The 18,463-nt window shown below is 39.9% G+C and overlaps 1 long non-coding RNA gene across 1 annotated transcript in view; it reads right to left on the bottom strand.

Annotated features, from left to right (window-relative positions):
• The window catches only part of LOC112983652 (uncharacterized), a 197,630-nt gene that overhangs the window by 130,899 nt on the left and 48,268 nt on the right, over positions 1-18,463 (bottom strand). Inside the window, exons 5-9 of the long non-coding RNA XR_010386263.1 lie at positions 18,184-18,338; positions 14,910-15,198; positions 13,280-13,394; positions 4,362-4,533; positions 2,511-2,680 (exon numbers count right to left, since the gene is read on the bottom strand). This is a non-coding gene — a long non-coding RNA (uncharacterized LOC112983652). The remainder of the gene's footprint in view (positions 1-2,510; positions 2,681-4,361; positions 4,534-13,279; positions 13,395-14,909; positions 15,199-18,183; positions 18,339-18,463) is intronic.

An 18,463-nucleotide genomic window follows, 5' to 3' on the forward strand; every position in this document is an offset into this window, starting at 1 on the left:
GTGGAGATAATGATCTCTCACTCAGTTATTGAACTCTTAAAATCCCAGTTACTCAGATAAAAATTTCCCACAATGCATTTTAAGTTGTGACTTGATTCAGTGTCCTGATCCAAATTATTTCACATAGACTTTGTTGTTGCCCAGGCAGTTCTGGGCTATTTTCACTAAAACATATGTAAATGAAATAAAAACTTAGACTAACACCTACATAGCATGCCTTGGAAGGAAAACTGGGCACGCAGGTAGGGTGGGAGCTGCAATATGGTGCAATCAGGTCAGGGTATGGAGTATTCATAAGATCATAGGATATTTTTTCAAGTTGCAAAGGACCTCAGGATGTCTCTAGCCCAACCTCCCGCTCAAAGCAGGCCCATCTCTGAGATCAGACCAGCTTGCTCGGCTTTTTCCAGTCAGGTCTTGGACACCTTCAAGCACAGAGATGGCACAGCTTCTCTGAGCAGCCTGCCTCCCTTCTTGGCTGTCTTCATGGGGAAGAAGTTCCTCCTTATTTCCAGGCTGAACATCTCTTGTTTCAACTTGAGCCTGATGTCTCTCATCCTCCTGCCATACACACTGTGAAGTGCCCCGCTGAACTCGCTGCAGTTTATTGATGTCTTTCCTGTACTGAGGGACCCAAAACTGGATGCAGCATCTAGGGGAGGTCTAATCAGGGCCAGCTTGAGGGAGACTGTCCCTTCCCCAATCTGTTGGCTATGCTCCTGCCGATACAGCCGAGGATGCTATTAGCCTTTGCTGGAGCACCCTGCAGGCTCATCTTCAGCTCACTGCCCAGCAGGACCTCCAGGGCCTTTTCTGCACAGCTGCTCTCCATCCCTCAGACCCAGCCTGTCCCATCACAGGGGTCTTTGTATTTGTCCCTGCTGGCTTTCATACGGTTCCTGTCAGCCCATTCCCCCAGCCTGTCTAGGTCCCTCTGGATGCCGTCCGGCCCTTGAGTGTACCAGCTGGTCACCCCAGCTCAGCATCATCTTCCAACCTGAGGAGACAGAAGTCATCTCCACCAGGTCACTGATAAAGATTCCTCCTCTGCAGCTTGAACATAGCCATTCAGATCAATTTTTACACTGCTGGGAAGCCAGTATCAGTTGAAAGGTTGACATTCAGAGCACATTTCATCTTCGACCACCTGACGAATTAACACTCAGTTCTTCTAGGTGAACAATCATTTCTCCTTGGTTGCCTCTCAGCTGCATCCTCTGTTGCTACCTAACCTCATATCCTGTCTTTATTCACTTAACTGCCATCCCACCCAGTCTCATCAAATAACTCTCAATATCTTCAAGGGGGGAAAGCTTCTCTTGTCTTCTTCCATTACCTTGCTCTCATGTAGTATTTGCATCATCTCTACTTCTCTCCTTTTTCTTCTCCCTGAGACCTTTTATATTTTTCCCTTTTCCACTCTTGCTGTGATCCTTCTTTTCTACACTTGTCTATGTCCTTTTTCTGTCATTTTCTACCTTCTCATTTTTCTCCTCTTTTCCATGGTTCCTCTCCTTCATATTAGTCCTGTTCCTCCTCTTTAAGAACACTTTTCCTTTGCTACTACTCTGAAATTGTAGTCCTGGAAGATACTTTGATTACATTAAATCAGAGCATTCCCAAGTGTTACTACTCAGTGTTATCAGTGCAGCTATCAAAGGCAGGCAAGCAGCCAAGCCAAGACTGTATTTCATCAGAATACACACTCCCAAGTGCACCATCAGGAGAAGGTATTCCCTCAGATTGCTCATTTGTCTTCTTTATTTCAAAGTACGTCAAACTCGAATTCAAAACCTAGTAACAGCCAAGAAGAAGCTTAACCTTTATGAATTCTTTCTTACGGGTTTTCAGAGTCTTTACTTGAGAACCACTTCCTTTCAATGGGACTTGCTCTCCTGAATTATTCAGCTGTTTCTGAAAGCCATACCCTTAAATAATCCTACCTTATCTATGAAAAAGAGAGAGCATAAAAAATTCACAGATGTCATAACTATAGACTGTGGTTCTATAACATTTAGTCTATAATATGACTTACTTTGGCCTGTCAATTAAATTTGCAGACATTTTTATGATTTGAGATTTGGGCTGAAAAATAAAATATTTTCAGTACATTTTGCCTGAAAGAAAGGGAACAAAACCAAAAACTTTTTTCTGTATTTAATTTAAATGCAAGCCAAAAATCATAATTTTATCAAAATGCTGAAAAACATTCAATAAAAATGGTCCTATTTATATTGCAGGAGACTAGTTTTGCTAAACAGAACTTAGACGACAAATTGGAACTGGTTTAATAAGGATAATATCTTTGAAAATGACACGAGACTTATTTTTCAGAGGACATGCACACAATAAATTTCTGAAAGACAGTCTCATACTGAGTGCCAAAAATATTCTACTGGTAGAAGAAAATGGTAAAACTGTAAGCTATAACAGACATAAAAAGTGTTAAAAAAAGGATTTTTAAAAGATTCTTTTCAGAGGATACAAGAGTTGTCATTTTTGTTTCTCACCTTGCAGTCATGTTGGATGTGAGAATTCTTTTCAGTCAATATCAAAGTCAATATCAAAGTCAATATCTTTCAGTCAATCAGTTATCTTTTTGCTCGGACAGTGCAGAAGAGCTGAATCCTAGTTGGTGCTGGTGTTGCAGGACCCAAATTCAATTTCTTTCATTCCTCTTCTAAAATAAAGTAAAATAATGACCTCTTTGCCCTAAATGTTCTCTGTAGCATTAATACTTTTTCTTTAATAACATAAATTATATCCGCTATGCATATCTAAATTCTGCATTCAGTGACACAGAGTTAGTAAAGATATTCATTGATTTTACTGAGTCACGCTGATGTAAAGGAGAACAAAATACTAAACCAACACCAAAATATCATAATCTGTTCTGAGGCATAAAGCAAGTTTGTAGAATTGGTGCATTTGTCATTTTATGGACAAAAGAGATAAGGAAGGCAGATTTATGAGCAACTTCTGCAAACCTTCTTTCTAGCAGGGGAATCCTGGAGGTGATTTTGCTCAGATGGAAGTTAGAGGAGCTTTACGGCTGCTTTATCTTACACCAAATGGCATGCCACAATAAGAGCCCCCCCGATTCAGGATTGCTCTGAGGGTTGCAAAGGGTGCATGGGTTTTATTTGACCAAAGGATATAGCTGGAAAGGACAGAGAAGCTTTTGCACACCCAAGCCCATCTTTAGATTTGAAAGAGCTGCTTGCCATAGTCTGTTCTGGCTGGCTGGCCTACGACTAATTCCCAGCATGGCTTCTATACCAGCAAGGGGCAGGAGTGCATGTGTACATTTCAGTATCTGTGTTTCGTTACTCATAATCTGCATAATTGATTGTTAGTTGCAAATTATACCGGATAATTGCAAGTTATTTTTAACAAATTGACTAATATTGGCAGATATGGTTAGTACAAGGCAAAATCCTGAGCTTAACAACTTTCCTAGAGCACAGTGAAAGGAGAGTCTTCCCATGCCCTATGGATCTGGAAGATGTTGGCAGCGGCCATAGGGAGCGTTAGCAAGAGTTTCTCTGCTGTTTTGCCAGGGCTGCCCTGGGCCCCGGGGAGATGCTCTCCTAGGCATCGGTCTGACACCCAGAGGATGCCTATAACACGGCACACGGGCAATTCAGGGATCCCATGACTCTAATTACTTCTCTGAGGGGCAAATCATGTTTATGTTGAAATATTCTGAGGTTTGTGCTGAAGGTAGAGAGGTATTTCTACTAACAGAAATGATTAGCTCTTAAGTGGATACAACACTGCTAAGAACCCAAATGAGTGTTTCATAAGAACAGCCCACAATTCTGTGTTTATTGTGATAATAGCTTTTTACTTTCCTGCTGTTTCCTGCAAACAATTCCTCACTGTTTGTGCAAGCTGCAGGGGGGAAAGGGAGTGACCCATGAAGCAGCAGTTTGTGCTGGGCTGTATTTAACTGGCCACTGGTAATTTCTGAAAAAGCTCTCACAAGAGCACAATTTACAAACATGTGGTTTGGTAAGAGCGCTGTGTCAAGTATGCTGCACAAAGCTGTGCAGCAGTGGTGTCCTGGGAGGGCGGCGTGAGCGCTCTCCGGCGCAGAGCGAGAGGCAAGGCAAAGGCACAGCTGGGAGCAAGGCGGGAGAGGAGGATAGGGGAATTCAGCAGAGACTAAGTGTCCCTTTCTCAGAAGGCTTGAGGAAAATTCTGCAGTGATACATCATAGTGATCAAAGACCAGAAAAGGTTCAAAAGCAGCCCAGCAAGGACCTGCCGTCTCTCCCCCTCTTGCCTAATGCCCTGACAGGCAGGAGGGAGTGCGGAGGAGGTGGGCCGGCAGCATGGCTGTTGCCATAACAAGCTTACCTTGGCCCCTCCGAGCTTCCTCCTGCTAGCATCCGCGTCAGGGGTGACATGCAATATTTCTCTCTCGTCATTCGCCTCTGCCAGGCATTTGCCTGTCAGTGTTGGTGTCCCAAGAGGGAGAATCGTCTCCATGTTGTCTTCAGCAAATGGGCCAAGTCAGGGCTGTTGCGAGCTAGGAGGGGACACAGAAAAGAGATCTGAGAGCTACACAGTACATGAACTCCTCCTCCTCACTTTGTCTCATGCTTTTGGGTGATGGATCTTCTTGCTGTAACCTCATTTCACACATGAACCATGCTCACTCTGCAAACTCGATGCCATCTGAGGACGGACTGAATTACTGTAGCTCTTGGACCCATCTCAACCACACAACTTTTAGTTCAGTAAGGCTTTTGCCCATTCAGTGTGCATGAAGACACCTACAAAACACCCAGCTACCCACACCCACACCCACACCCCACCAATCCTTTTACTATTTATTAATGCAGAAAGGCAGCAGGTTTGTTACAATGCAGAGTGGCACAGGAGTTTCCCAGTCATCTTTTCTATCTATCCTTGCTCCTGCTTGGAGACAAGGCCACCTTTTCAGGTTTGACAAAAGTTTCTGTTAGCCTAAAACTGAATCACCTTTTTATCACCTTCTTATCAAAGGGATTTATTCTGGGGACACGCTCTGGGCTTACTACTTCCCTGGACCCTTACTAAAAGACGTGACATTTTTACACCAGAGATTGCCAGATGGTACTCATACACAGTTTTACAATTTATTTTTTATTGTGTCCAAGGAAGACTTTTGCCTCTGGGGAAAGGGCCATGCTGGTTTTCAGTAGTGTTTCTTCTGGGGGAGCAGTAGTTGGCAGCAAGGGAAGTCACTGTCTCTGCAGTTAGAATCAGCTCTTAGGGCAAGTAACTCTTAGCAAGGGGAAATTGGTGCCTGAAAGAAAGGAAGGAGTATACATGCATTTTGATCATTTCAGTTCCAGGATTGCTGTGTATATCTTTAAATAAAGCTAGAAACATGAAGCCATTTGACTGCATATCATCACTCCCCCTTGGCAGAGGATATAATTAATTTAAAAAGTATGAAGGCATTGAGTTCATGTGCAAAATAAAAATAGGGATTATTTATTATTAAGCATTATGTATAATCCTCAGGTTTGCAGAAAAAATAGCTAATTAAAATATCTTGTATCTAGGTTTTACTGTTGAGATGACAATAAAAAAGAAAGCTAGAAAAATCTTAGTAAAAACTTTTCATTAACAGTTCTGATGATCATGTTTGTAAACACTGCAAATAAAAATAAAAGGGGCATCTGGGAACAAAAAATAAAGGCTATTCCTACGAAACAGAAGATTTTCTTAGAAAGCAGCGATTCAGAGAAAAAATTAGGAACCATCATAAATAACTGCCTCAAAATGAGCTCTAAGCATCAATCTATACAAATAGAGCTAAGGCAATCCTTGGATAACAAAAGTAAAAGCATTAAGAACAATAGTAATGCCACCTAGCTGCTATCTGGGGCTTTTCATGACAGCTTCCAAAGCACAAAGGGAGTAAGATTTAGTACTGAGCTACCACTAAATATTTTTTGATTTAATCAAAACCAAGCCCCCAAAACATAAATTAAAAATAATCTCAGAATAAATGGAACATTTTTAATGGCAAAATGAAGAATCTAATGAAATGAAATATTTGGGGCTTTCTGAGAATTATTTAATATGCTTTATTTTGCAGTCAATTTTGAATGAAAATACCATTTTCAAACTCAGAGTTTCATTTAATAATGTCTCAGAGAAAATTAAAGAAAAATTAAATTTTCCTCTAGCCTTTTTCCAAAAAATTGACTGAGAGTCCATTTCTCAAGTACTGTATATTTTTTTTTGCCATCTCTAGCAGAAGACAATTGTAAAGATCCCATCCCTAATACAGTGTTCATGAAAACTCTGCTAAAATGTGGCACCCAGTTTTCTTGTCCATATTTCAAAAAAGGAAACATGAAACAAATTTCAAAAAAGGGCTACGGGCAGGGAAACACACCTTTCCATGTGAAGCTTAAGGATATCAGACCATTTAGCTTATCAGAATTAATCCTATGCAGTATCTACTCAGCGTGGATCGATACCTGGTGAAAAGCTACCTGATACCCGGGGCGAAGCTCATTTACCCTGAAAACGGCCAGATGAGGTCTTAGAGCTAGGCATTAACATTAGTAAGCCTCAGGGAGGGTGTACAGTCTTGGAAAAGGTGAGGGTCCCTAGGTGTGCTGAAAATCTGAAAAAGGCCACTTCGCCTCACTCCCAGGCTGTACCCACCTTTGCTGCCGGGGGACCCATGCACGGAGTTGCACGGGTTGCTAGATTTGGGGGCCAAAAGGAATTTCCCCCAAAGTCGGAGTGGCAGCGACGTTTGATGCTTTTTATAGCCCCCGGCGGTATGAGGGACCATTTGACCCATCAGTTCCTTCCTTTGGAAAGGCTTTGGGGATCTGGGGATATCTTAGTTGACTCCTGTTCCCCATAATACACAATAGTTTAGGACTTTGCGTTAGTAACCAGGCTAAAACATTCTAGCCCAGCCCAAGTTAGTGCGCTCTATTTAGGAGATTCTGATTGCAATTTAAAACCTGTGAGGTCAGACCACATGATCTGACCTGCCGGTCCCTTCTGGCCTTGAGACCTCACTGCGTAGCTAGGATTGAGCCAGCAGTACTCCCCGCTCCCCAACGTGTGAAACACTGTTACACGATACCATTGTTTTAAGCAGAATATGCCTTCCCAGGGACCCCTTCCAGCCCTAATTGAAAACAAGAAGACCTGTGCTTTCAGATTAAAGGCCCTCATACATTAGTAATAAATCTAATAAAAGAAATTGATTAGTAACTCGGCAATGGCCAGACCTTAGGGCAGATAATAATGCTCTGGGTGCTGGCAAGCGCACAGGAGACAGACTGCACAATTTACTTACGACTGTGCAGCAGCCGTAGTTCATACAAAATCATCCATATGTTGCACAGAGCTTCTATTTAATGCTTTTTTTTACCCTCATCTAGAATGAACAGTCAATGTGCCTATGCATTTTAAACACAGTTCCAGGATTATGAGAAAGTTTCTCATATTTAGGAGGTGCCAAAGGTCACCCGTGACAACACTGTGAAGAAAACACGCTATTACAATACCTTTTTATCTGGAAAGAAGCCATTTTGTGCTAACAAGGAAAGAATTGTCCCATATTTTCCCACTGCCTGAAATAACGTGTCATACATAGCAGAGACATTTTTGTTTTCAAACGCGATAATGCATGGTTTGGCTGCCGGTACATTTTACAAGTGTGTGTTCATATTGTATACAAGTATTGCAAGCATACTAACAGGTATTTTGAATGCTAATAAACTTCACACATCTAGGCAAGATTATTTCAGAATGTGCTTAATTCTTAGCAGGGAATATGTAAATCTTCATCTATAGCAAAACCTATGAAATTAAAGCAGTATAGATCTGGGGCTGTATTCATCTCCTTTGCACTATGTATTCTCATTTAGAAATAAATTGATTAAGCAAGCAGGAGCCTGGCGCTGCATGTTATTAAACTGATGTTCTGTACAGGTATGATTGGGATGCCAAAGCATTATGTTAGCAGTCTCCCTGCACGCCACAAAGGTCTCTAAACTGTATCACTTCAGCCCCGGTCCCCTGGTTGTCCACAGCAGATACATATCAGTTCACTTCTGAGGTCCAGTCTGCAGTTAACCAATTCAATCCCACTGCAGGAAAACTTCAAGGTACACCATAGGATGGTTCCACAGGCCCTACAGCGGTCGGCCCAGGGATCAGGGTTTGCTATGGATCAGATAACAACGGCAATTTAGGCTTACAGCCTAGCAGGCAGCTGTCATTCAGTCTAGAACATTACACCATTTTTTTGTTGTCAGAACGTTATGAAGATTATGGTAAAGAAAATTATGAGAAAATTTCAAATTGCTTTGGGATTCAGAATAGAGTAGTAACATAAAAGAAAAGGAAGGCTTTGGAAAAAATTAGCACAGTGTAACTTCTTTTCACATGTAGGAACCAAGAACAAGGCCTCCCTCTGGGCCAGGAGATTGGCTTCAGTAATGGCCATTACCGGACACTGTAGACAAAAGCAAAGCCCCAGAACGTGAGGGTTAGAATCCCCCACAAAGGACTCTCGTTGTTTAGTTCTTAATCAATTCATTATGCACATTTCCAAATCCTTAAAATATTCATTTTCAAATAACTATGCCTGCAGTTTCATTGGAGTACTATAAAGTAATGAAATTTTTCCTGAAATATATCAATTATATGCAGATCAGCATCTTGTCCAAAATATGCTGTTCATACCCATCATCACTCCAGTGCAGGTATTTTCACCTAAGAGCTCTGTTTAAAAGAGAAGTGTCTATAGATTTCAGCAGTAGATAACACTAGGATTTTTATAGTAGAGCTGATCAGCAATGAAATATATGTAACAAAGAGGAATAACTCATTCTACTCTTTATGAATAGGAGATAACCATATTTCACTGATTCCTCTAATTCTTTTTAAGATAATTGCATAGAGGTACATTTAACACTTGATTAATTATTCAGCGGAAGGAGTTTTAAGTCTCATGAAATGGATTTTACAAGAAACGTCCTAGATATAACACGCAGGGATATTGTGAAGAATATGTCTTTTAACTAGTGTTCTAATTACTTTGCTGTTACTAATTCAAATCTTTTTGTCCTCAAAATTCAATTATGACATTCCTAATCAAAAGGAAGTAAGTGCACTTTCAAAAGCCAGAAAACTCTCCAGAACTGGTAGCATGGATGAACGGCCTGTAGTAGTAGTAATTTTAAACTAGATTTGCCTGCCATTGTAGTGATGTGATCCTGGAATAATGATATTATTAGAATTACATACTGTAAAGACAAATTAAAAAGGAGGCAAATTCTAAAATGAGTATTTCTTTAGCATTTGAATTTCTCTTGCTTCTCATCCCTCTGTCACCTAATCTCTGCCATCTCATATTTGGATCCCCTAACTCTCTAAGTTCTGAATTCATACTAATAAACTATATTAAGATGTTCTCTCACTTCCACATTTATGAAACTAGAAAAATTCCAGAGAATTTGCTTTACACCTTTGGTACATCATATTCAGGTGGGTTTGAGATCAGAAGCAGAGGGTGTGATTTAGATCTGATTCACCAGGTTAAATCAATAATAAATTCCCTGGTATCCATGAAGCCAACAAATGTAAGAACAATTTGGGACCAGATCATAGCTGCAGGCCTTTCCGACCACTGTATGCAGTCATTTTGTTTGAAATGGAAAAAGAACCAGAGCTGATAAACAAACGTATTCATCTCTGACTTCGTTATTTCAGTTAAAAATACTAGCATCAGTACACATTCCTCTCTGTTCATGCTTTGCAGTTTATAGACCAGCACATTGCATAGTGGACTTTGAATTCTGATATGCTCCGACTGGATTAAGATTCATGAGTTCTGTGGACCCATAAACGCACACTGAGGACTTATGACTATGGTGCTCGCATCTGGGTTAACCTCTTGGGTGAAATTACTTCTCACAATGCAGATTTTCATCTGGAGCACCTATAACTACCAAAGAAGCAAAGACCAGGACTGGAATACCTGAAGTACTGTAAATCAGGCCTGATCCAAAGCTCATGAAAGTCAAAGTATATTATTCTGATTTCAATGGGATCTAATTGCTTGAAAAAGCTTGCACAGCATAACATTATGAATCATTACATTTTTTATTCTCATGGCATTATCAGTATATATGGTGATGTATAACAAGTAAATTGCCCTAAGTGATTCATAAATCTGTTAATTTATGAGTGATTAAATTAAATAAATTCACAGTGGAGAAATTAAAAGATTATTAGTGTTTCAGGGAAAGCATCATTCTTTCAGTCCTTGCCCTACACAGTATTTTATCTGTGGTGTGTCTTGCTATGTAAGGCATACAGTTAAAGAGCACAATTGCCTCATAGTGTGATGGACCTGTCATGTTGAGAAGGTTTTATCTAAAAGCCAAGAAATCACTTGTCAATGTCAAGTCACCCATCCCTAGTGTGACATTCACATTGTGAGTCCAAGCACAGCACAGAGGACGACAAAGCAGTATTGCACACTCAGATCCCATAACTAAATGTGAACAAATGTAATACTCAAGTATAGCTTTCATGATGAAATAAAAGATATCTCATCCATGAAAGGGGATTATTATCTCTGGTATAAAAGCGTGACCCCTCATTAAAATATCCATGGTCAAGTCCATCTCTTCCAGTGAGAGATTCTATTTATTCTCTGGGATTGTTTTAGTTGTCAAAGACCACATTCTAGCTTGAATCAGAGTGTGGGAATTACAAGTGAATCCAGTCAAATTCTCACGAAACTTTTACCAGCTCTGTTCTTCCTGCAGTGCAGCGCTTTACCGATCACTAATACTACTTTGCACAAGTTAGTATTTCTTAGGCTTTCTTAGATGGTGAGTTCAGCCAAATTTTACTGTATTGTGAGCTTTTTTTTTTTCAAGTCTCCTTCTTTATTTCTTTATTTCATTAATTCTAGAGCAGATCGAAACACAGGATAAAAGCTTTCATTTTTTCGTTTCACTATTTTATCAAAATTCAAAATGTTGAGGACATATGTATTTGAAATTGTAAATATTTTATTTTCTTCATCATGCCAAATAATCATTCAGATCTTGTGTCCCTTAGACACCCTCTGTCTCTTCTAGCTGAATATTTACACTTAACTGAGAGAAGTTATCCATACATTGGGAATTTAGTAACTAGTATGAAAAGGTAAGCTATTGCCACATGGATATATCAGGTCCTTTGCTTTCCATAGCTTTTGGAACAAAAAGATGCATCATTATCTTGGTTATCCCCCATTAGTTAATGTCAACTACTATTAGTTAATGTCAACACTTCAATAGCACAGATAAATCAATTAAACAAAGGTGGCGTGCTTTCTACAGACAGACATGCTGGCCACTTGCTCAATCATTTGCCCTATTTTCAGTGGCTTCTTCTTTTTCACACCGGCATAGATCAGGGAGTAATTCAAATGTGGATGGGGAAATCATTTGAACTGACTCCAAATATCTATGTATGACAGACCCTATTTAATAAAGAAAATTAACTGGGGGCAGAAAGCAATTAGCACTGTGCTAACACTTAACAGCCAGCTAGCTCCAGTAAAAAAGGAAGTCCTATTGGAAGGATTATGGTGACTAATTATTAAAAGAAGGATGTGAAAGGGTACTGGCTTAGGAGCCCTTTTTCATGAACAGAAATCTGAGAAGATGTCAGGTGACACATGGGAGAAGTTTGGGATGGAGTTAATTCCTGTATTTGCTTTACAAATGAGCAGAAGCCCTATTTCCATGAGTAAACACCCATCAGATGTTTTTCACTGCAAGAGCTAGGAAGAATGCAAAGGCAGAAATTATTTCAAGAAGGCAATAAAATAGCTGGAGGAGGAAACAATAGATATTTGTCTTGGTGTCCCTGGGCAGGGTGCCAGAGCAGAAGGCGGTACTGGGCAAGCTCAGGTGCTGCAAAAGGGAATGGATTATTGCCAATGGCATTTCTGCAGTCCTGGGAGAGACTGGCAGGAGGCCAAAATGCTGCAGTACAAGGTGAGCTAGGCAGAACAGAGCCAGGACAGCAGCTGGGGTGCAGTAGAGAGAGGCGAAATCTGTGCTACATCTGGGCTGTGAAGAGAGGCCATGCTGACTCAAAAAGGCTGGGATAGCATTTGGGAGGGATATCAGTATGCGTTTTTTTTTTCCCCTGGACATCTGCTATTGGCCCCGGTTCCCTCTGTGGACACCACTCCCTCTCAAAACTTAGGACCTCTCTGTGAGAACAGAGGTTAATCATGGCTACAGAGAACAAGAAATGAAAATATACTAGGGATGAGGAGCAAACAGTTAAAAACCAGGGAACCAGCAGAGGAATCAATGCAAAACATCCCTGGCAGAGCTCACTATTCCCTGAAAGGCATCCAAGGAGCCAGTGGACTTTGCCCATGGTGCTCTGTCTAGATTTTTGGCCACTGTTGGAGACAGGATCCTGGGCAAGATACATCTTCAGTCTGATCCAGCACAACCTAAAAATCACCTTCTACTCACCAAAGTAGCACTATAAATAATAGTATCCAAACCTGCTACCCAGTTTTCATTTTTCTTCAGACAGATACATTGCCTGCTTTCTTGTCACAAATCTTCTAAGATAGGTATTCTTCCACATGATGAAGGATTTTATGCTAACGAGTATATTCAATATGTGTAGGCAGATGCTTTATGTATGTGTGATAAGTAATGGTCCCTTTGAGAGGTATAGTAACCAAAAAAAATGTGTTTCTTGTAACAATCCACAAAGCACCCTTTGGCAAAAAAAACACATTAATTCAACAACCTCCAAGGTATTATTTGTAAAAAGACATCATTTCCCATATTGGACATCACCTCCAGTTAGCTTCCACTTGGCCGGTAATGTAATAACACTTAAAATTTCTCCATTCATGATTTTATTTTGTATACATTCTTACTCTACTTCAGCTGAGGGGAATTTAAGATATATATATAACATATATATTCCAAGCTCTTCCATGAAATCTTACACTTTGATTCATGTAGTTTTTGACAATAGACTTCAAGTGCTTTATTTTAATAAGGACTGTTTTCATTACACTGTTTGGGATTTGGTGGAAGAAACACACTTGGAGAGTTTGTCTGTCTCTTAAAAATTTAGCTAAAGGCCTTTAAGGTCCTGTTTCTTGGACCATAAAACTTGTCTGTTATGATTGAAATGAGAATTCTGTTTGACCTTTTGCAACTTAATTTCACACTTGATTTCCACTGCTGCCACTACTTTACCTCAAAGACTGAAGCTGTGTCCTTCAGACGGGGAGGGTCTCTTTGGCAGTTCTAGATGGAAAGGCGAATGTCTGGTCTGCCTGAACCAATTACTCAGTTTTGATGCAGAACTGACCTTTTAATCCCAAAATAAAATGCACATTAGATTTCACATTCCTTCAATAGGAACTACAGGAATCCTTATCTAACATGGCCATTTATGGTGCAATAACTGTGTACTCGTCATTTAGTCTTAAAATACCTTTTACTCAAGTTTTTAACAATGGAACAATTGTGTAGCCTGTAAATGTCTATTTAGTATCCTCTAGAGTCACTGATTTACCTATTTGATATTTCTGTAAATGTTGCTCTTGATACTCCAGTTTCACTCATGTAAACACAGCAGTGACTCATGTCCTGGCCTATCCAGCACACACCTGTAATCAGTTCCATCTGCCACCACATGTTCTATTAAACCATTGCTTCTTATCCTTGGCCTTTATCTAACTCAATCATAGATGAAACAATAACAAACAGTTAAAACAGAGACTGTGATGTGCTTGTAGGTGCCAATGCCTTACCCAATCTTAGGTATGAATTTGAGTTTTTTCAGAGCTACAGGAAGTTTTCTAGTTTTCTAATTTTGAACTGATAGCTGTGATGCAGAAGGCAGTACTTTTTCCCATCAGCAGTGTGCAAATCATTAGCAAGGGTCGTCACAGGGCTGATGGCATTTCAACCTCCTGGACCTTCAGTTTCTTCAGTTTTTGACGTATGTGCTGATGCAGGCAGTGAGATGGCTGCTGGTGATTCTTTGTCATGACGTATGCCATGTACTGCAATCACTTCACACAAACTATCAGGGAGCCTTCCATAGATAACCAGTATAAGATACTGCTACTCAGGGCTCAACTGCAATTTTTGACCAAAGTGTCTCCACAGGAAAACAGGATTTTTCTGCTCCACTTTCACCATTTGGGATAACATACTGTTTTATCCACAAAGAAGCATATAAATAAATAAAATATTCATATAAATAGACACATAGTATAACTTCCCAAACAGGTTCTGGAGATGAAGCCCTTCAGATTCTCCATGGTGTGACCTAAGTAATACTATGCAGACATGTAATAGCAGGAAGTCTAATGGAAGTAGCATGGCTACTTTCTTGCAACTGGCCTCTTAGCAGATGCAATATCACTTTAACGGATTGGTCTGCTAGAGCACACATCTAAGATGTGTATTAATGGATAAACTTTCACCCAGAAGCTATAAAAAGTCATATGCTCCTCTAAGCTGAAGCCTGACCAGAGTAACTTTGAACTCAATACTAGGTGAATTTCTCTCAGTATGAGGAAAGTGGGAAGTAAGTGAAGGAGGGCATGGCAATAAATATATCTTTGCTCCTTTACAGACTAGAAATTAGCACAAGTGTTTCTACAGCTCAGCACAGCTTCCTGTTAGCTCAGCTGATCAGAGCAGGCAAATCTGTGACCTTCTGTGGGCTCCACACCGTAGAAACATGTCTGATTTCTGCTTAGTCAGAATTGAAGAGATTATCTTTTAGATCAGCTAAGCACAATCAAAATAGTAAGACAATTATTTAAGTCAGCAGGATAATTTCTGCTGAGGGACCACTTGCAAAACATACCTGAAAGCCCATCAGTATGGTGAACCATAGTCACTCTCAGCTGCAGGTGGTAAAAAACTGAAATAGTTTGATTCAGGATCAATGGAGGAATACCAGATCCACACAGATGCTGGAGTAGCAGTTGTGCAGAGATCAGTAGGATGAGCACCAGAAAAAAGAAGGAAGCAATCATCCAGTTCAGCCGGTCACTGGTTCAGTTAGAACTGTCAGCTCGACACAGAGCTCTTCAAGGCGCTCACCACCACATCGCCCTGCTCGTCAGCACAGATGACAGTGATAGTTCCTACAGCTGAAAATCCAATTATAGAAACAAAAATCACAAACCTAATAAACCATGTTTAATCCTATGGGCTCTTATTACTTCAATTTTCTCATCTCTTATTTACATATAGTCTAATTAGAATATATGGTCTTTCTGGGTGGTATCTTCATTAAAATCCTGTCCCCAGTGAGGCAACATGAGCATGGAATTTATACTGTACAAAATATAATTTGAATGACTATCAATTAAATCTCCAGTGCATTTCACCCCAGCACGATGAATTATCTTGGACAGTATCATTCAATTTAAGAATTGGCACATACACACAAATGCTACCCATAGAGTCCTTTAAATCTCCTGTAGTGTGCTTGGGCAAAGGTACTGAGTAACAATCCATTTCATTTGTCTATACAGAAATCTTAACAACTTCACTTACATTTATAGGGCTAATAAAACTGAGCATATCTTTTCTCACTGTCCTTTCAATTGTATATTACCATCCTGCTTAGACTACTGTTTTATTACTGAAAAATTAAAAATCATATACCACTTGTATTATAGTATAACTTCAAAGTAAATCATATCACTATATTTCTCTTCCTGGAACTGTATATTCATGAAACTTTTTTAAGGAAGTAAGACTTTTCATTTTATAAATAGCCAGCATATCCTATCAGTACCTTTCCAGGTTGGGGTTTGAGATGAGCAAAAAGTTACACATGCAAAACCAAGAACGTTTCCTTTCTGCTCTGCTGAGATTCACAGTTGCCAATAAGAATACATTTCACTCGCAAAATATGCCTTTTATTATAAAAGAAGGTAGAAGAGGATGCTAGAGATCACAGGATGTATTTTCAACTGCTGCCTCTTCCTCTCATACAGCTTTGGTGTTCAGATTTATTCCTAAGACTTCAAATGAGTTCCAGGGTCACAGACATATCAAAGAAGGAGGTAAGTGCTAAGGAGGTTTGGAGGCAGCAGTAAAAGCAAACACACAAAAGATGACTGAAAATGAAGAATGTCACTTGTAATATTTTTGTAGTGCCAGGAGTTGACTTTTCACACCATCCAGGATAGGAAGAGTGGTTAGATCCTCAGAGTCTTTATTAAAGGAAATGAACAGGTAACAAGCTTGATCCAAAGAGCCAAAATTACCCCAGTCCTATAAGAGTGTCTAGAACTTGCTGAACAAGAGTCCACTATTTTTCACTCCTCCCCACTGGAAGAAAGAACAGGCATTACAGCCACAGACATGGAGCTCATCCGAACTCAGGACACAAAATTGCAACACCAAGTAAAAACCTTCACACCAGGGGAGATTTTTTTTCCTGACATGACAGACCTCTTGAGCCCCTCAGCATTCAGGTGTTCTCCATGCAACCTTGCCTCATGGAGAGGTACTTCTGATCCCTGACTATAGTCTGCTGGTCTTTGAATACTCTGGAGAATTCTCTGGGGACCCAGGATAATTGTTAAGATACCCCAATATCCCCATTCCATGATTTACAGCATCTTTGGGTGAGGTTAACTTCTTGTTAACCAGTTGCCTTGAAGTAATCATTAATTTAAGCCAGGATAATACAAAAAACACAGTAATCTATGCATTGTATGTCACACAATATAAATATAATTATTTACAGCATATAAAATAAACAGTGTCCTTATGAAAGTCCATAGAAAAACAGGTAAGAAACAGAGGAAAAAGCATGCTTAAGCTACTTACACCAAATCGCATTTGAAAAATTCTTGTTAATGAATGCAACCCGAGATGAAAGTACACAAAAACCAGCTTCCCTGTCAAGGAGTCTGTTCAAAAAGCATGTCCAGCAAGTCACCTGGACACAGGGAACGTATTCTCCAGAGATTCAGAAGTACAAAAGAAAATATCCCTATCAAAGCTGTGTTAGCTTGCCTGAGAACTCCTCTCACAGGAATCAGGCAAGGAAGTGCTTTCTGATCTGTAGGTAGGTAGTGAAAAGTCTACCTAAACTCTGAGGGTCAATGTGAGTTGATTAAACTGAAAAGGTAAAAATAAAATAATAAAACATTATGGCAAGGGCCTACCAGACAGCCAACCATTACTTAAGAATCATTTTTAATAGGAAGGATACCACTGGAAAAATACAACCTTAAGAATATTCAGGTTTGTCTCCTGCCTATTTATGGGAAACAGAGAAACACACCAAAAGAAAAGGGTCTTGGTGCACATTCAGGAAAAAGTCTCAAGTTTTAATTTTTGGCTCTTGGGCTCAAAAGCATTCCCCGTTCAGTTCCCGGAACAACATACTTGGAAGAACAGAGAGAGGTCATTGACTAATGTGGTTATATGGTCACTTTCTGCAGTCTCTGCTCAATCTGAAGAAATGAGCAATGTCACAAACCAGATCATACAGAATAACTTCATTCTCTACTTGTATTCAGTAACTTCTGGGTCTATATTTCTCCCACTATGGCCTATTTGCCAAATGATCTTTCCTTGGTATATTACATTGTCTTTGCAATCCCCCTTACAGAACAGGTCAGTAATAGTTTACTAGATCCTGTTTCCAGTGGGAATTAGATATCAAGACAGAGTTGGACTTTAATGTGTTCTAACACTTTCAAATAAAAAGAAGACGACCACAAAAACCACAAGTGCTACAGAAAAGAAAAGAGCCTGTTTACAAGGTCAACACAAAGAGCAGCTTAGTGAATGGAATGACTTCTCAGCTTGGATTACTCTGGGAATAAGCTAAAAGCCTGCTGTGAGTGTTCAGAACAGATATCAGGTGTCTTTACAGCCCTCCTTCTCAAGGTTACCTCACCAATCCTATTTGCTGGAATCCTCATTAAATTAGTAACAGAGAACAACCCTGGAGGAGCTGCCTGGATTCCTTCTGTCCATGTTTCCTGTGGTTCTGGAATGCCCCCTCAAAAGCCCCAAACACCAAGTGCAGGAATAGAAGAAACAGGCAGGCATTTGTTGAAAAAAGAATGTTTACTCTTGATGTGGATCAAAAAAAGAAAACGTACCTGGAAGTAGTATTTTTGAACTTCTACTTTATCCACCTTATACTGTCAGACGGTATTGAGTCAGACCCCATCCTAACACAGTCTGGCAAACACATATGATCTTGAACATCACAGATGTTTCGGGCAGCTCTAACAATGACATCTTCATGTAATTCCTAGTTTGGCAAGAATGTGAAGAAGAGAGTGAATTGCAGAAAGTCGGCAGTACCATAAATCAGCACTTTCGAGCTGAAAAGATGTAACATGAAGATCAGACAGCCACATTAATGCAGACAATGCA

This window comes from Dromaius novaehollandiae, chromosome Z (genome assembly GCF_036370855.1).
Source record: "Dromaius novaehollandiae isolate bDroNov1 chromosome Z, bDroNov1.hap1, whole genome shotgun sequence".
Classification (NCBI taxonomy): Eukaryota; Metazoa; Chordata; class Aves; order Casuariiformes; family Dromaiidae; genus Dromaius; species Dromaius novaehollandiae.